We start from the raw sequence: 3,178 nt of genomic DNA on the forward strand, positions 1-3,178 counted from the left end.
TAACTCTTCTCTGGGAAGGCCTGTCCTGCTTCGTTTGTGGGAGCACCTTCTGGAAGGAGATATGTACCTAAAGAATAATGAGCATTCTTTGCGGACTGAGGGTGGTTTACTATGCCCATGTAAACACAGGCTAGACATGAAGGAAGATTTTTCTTTCTTAAACCATCTTAATAGGAAGCCAGTCCTTTAGGTTAAACTCTATACGTCCATAAATGCACAGCCTGTCCCTCTAATTTAAAAAAGCCTTCAATTTTATCTTTTGGGCAAGCTAAGGAAAAATAGTTCCATATGTTATTTCAAATTTGATGTTTTCTAAGTCAGGGAGGGAGGGAACACGGGTGGTATAGTGGGTTATTTGTTGGGGCTGCTAACCACAAGATCAGTGGTTCAATCCCACCAGCTGCACCTTAGGAGAAGGACGAGGCTTTAAAAAATATAAATCATAAAGGTGTGTAGTCTGGGGAACCCACAGCGGACAGTTCTACTCTCCTTTAGGGTTGCTATGAGTCCGAATGGCTTGGTGGCAGTGACAGTGAAGGAAAGTAAGACTTTGTTGAAACCCTGAGGTGGGAAGACTCCTTCTCTGGCTTGGTCTAGACTCTCTCCATAGGGGAGTCACTAGTGCTGGGTCTGCCCAACTCAGAAGTTTCTATGCTGTCAGGCTCTGGACCATTTTCTTTTCTGTTCTTCTCAAGTTGCTGAACTAGGGAGGACTTATTGAAGGAAACTACTGGATAGGGTTTTAGTCAAGGCAGCTAAGGAAATGCTCAGGCTACATGTTGATAGCTCAAGACAAGAAAAATAATGAGTCAATTTATAGGGAAGACTTAGGCACTAGATCAGTGGCAAGACCAAGACCAAGTCCAAGTCCTGTTAACTGTATTTGGCTCATACCGATCCTCCATCCAAAATGGCATTGCCAGAGTAAGCCAGCTAGTATTAAGAGCCAGGGGATTGAGTACATTTTTTGCATTCTATTAATTTGCTAGATCTACACCTTCACTTTAAAAAGAATGTGAATGGTACATTATTTAATCATTTCTGTTTACCATTGAACCTCTGGGAATTAAAAATCAACATCTTTGCCCATCTTATATGTACCAGAAAAGGTTTGAACCTTGTATTCTACATAGTTCTGCTATGCTTTGTCCAAATGAACCTTTACAAGTTATGAAATTTTGTTGCCCACAATTTAACTTGGGAAGACCAAGTCTTCAGGGATTGCATGGTGCACTGTTGTCAGAGTGTGGTTCCTGGGATGCATTAGCTTAGTTTTTGTACAGCTTTTTGAGTTGGCTTATGTAGAATTCTCCTCTAAGCAATAAAGACAACGTGATTTCACTGAACTTTTCCTCTAGTTCAAGTGCTAGCTGCACCTGGATATCCTGGAATGACTCCTGTGGAGGAATGAGAACATTATTAGGTAGCTTTACAACCACCAACTTCCATTTCTTGGCTGTGACCACATTCAGCTCCCTTAATTGGGTCTTTAGGTCCAAGTTCATCCTTAGCTCAAGAAGAACCTGAGAGATGTCAGATTCAAATTTATTCAGTTTCTCCCCAATGGGCTCCACAATCTTCACATGTGAATGGAATATGGCCTTTTTCTTGACTAGGATAAGTCCCTACTTACTTTCGACAGTTTTCTCCTTAATCGTCGATGAGATTTTGAAATATGTGAGAGAAAGTCTGCTTTCAAACTCCATATCTTTTCCCTTATTATAAGGTTAGTTTTCAGCCAGTAGGCATCCTGTAAGGCACATGGCAGTCCTTGGAACCTACCTGCTATGTCCCTGCAAAGTCATAGGAATGCAACAGACAGAAAAGATTGGAAAACATAGCTCTGGTTTCATGCCTGCTTTCTTTTCCGGCTATTTCTACTTCCTCTCTATTTAGGAGTATGCAATGACTTGTCAGTGTAGAATGCAAACAAGTTAGATTTATCTAAGTTGCCTTTGGTTGCTAACTGGCTCTTTCATCGTGGGTTTAAATTTAGTTTCTTTCTAATGACTATGTGCATTTTGGAGATGAGGCTGGCTTTGACGGTTATATAGCAGCTGTGCACATCTTACTTAACCCCATCACATTACTATCTAAAACAAAACTTCTTTTTATTAGTTGTAGAAGTGTTTTGAAGACTCTGTGTCTACAGCAATATTTATTAGCGCTAATAAAAATTACACTAGAGTCAAAGAAATAGAAGATATAATCCCTGCCTTCAGTACACTCATAGTTAGAGGAGTAAGACATTTTGGAACAGAGAAATGAGTGTGGACATTGCAGTTTGTCAAACGTAAGCTTCAGCTTTATAACCTGCAAAATGGGCACAATAGTTTCAACCCTGAAAGGTGGTAGTTAAGATATAGAAGGTCGAGATGTAAAACACCTAGAAATATACTGGTGGCAAAATGGATTACACCTTGCTCCTTTAACCACAGAGTCAACAGGTCAAACGCACCAGCCACTTCACAGGAGGAAGATGAGGCTGTCTGCTCTTGTGAAGATTTCAAATCTCAGAAAGTCAAAGGAACAGTTAGGGTCCATTCAATTGGGCCACTATGAATCGGACTTGACTCCACAGCATTGAGTTTGGTTTGGGTTTTAAGCATCGAGTCCCTACTTACCTCTCAGTTTGCACTATGTACATCGTGAATATAAATGGAATATTCTTGAATATTGCTTTGATTCTGCAAGCTATACCACTATATTTCAAATAGCAGCAGGATCACCCAAGTTGAACAGGTTTCAACAGAACTTTCAGACTATGAATAGATAAGGAAGAAGGCATAAGTTGTTCACTTCTGAGGGTTTAGTTTCTGAAAACCTTATGAATATAAGTGCAACATTGCCTAATGTAATGGGTGGAGATGAGCCCCTTATTTTGGAAGGCACTAAAAATATGACTGGGGAAAAGCTACCTCCTCAAAGTAGATCCAACCTGAGCGACATGGATGAAGCAAGGCTTTGGGGACCTTCATTTGTGGATGTGGCATGACAAACTGAGAAGAAAACATTGCAAGCATCCATGAATAGTAAGATAGTGAAATATAAGAAATTTGGGGGGACTTCCAGCAACATGGCAATTCAGTACCACATACAGGAGGCTTTGCCTCAGCTGGGGTCAGTTTCTCCCGTTGGGAAGATAAGGGAAGACCAATCAGTTCCTGCCATATAACAT

At 40.6% G+C, this 3,178-nt stretch overlaps 1 pseudogene; it reads right to left on the reverse strand.

Annotated features, from left to right (window-relative positions):
- Nucleotides 1-1,045: 1,045 nt before the first annotated feature.
- LOC101651477 lies at nt 1,046-2,647 on the reverse strand (annotated as a pseudogene).
- Nucleotides 2,648-3,178: the final 531 nt, after the last annotated feature.

The sequence above is a fragment of the Echinops telfairi genome, unplaced genomic scaffold (genome assembly GCF_000313985.2).
Source record: "Echinops telfairi isolate 266 unplaced genomic scaffold, ASM31398v2 ScPeMD7_7424;HRSCAF=8462, whole genome shotgun sequence".
Taxonomy (NCBI): Eukaryota; Metazoa; Chordata; class Mammalia; order Afrosoricida; family Tenrecidae; genus Echinops; species Echinops telfairi.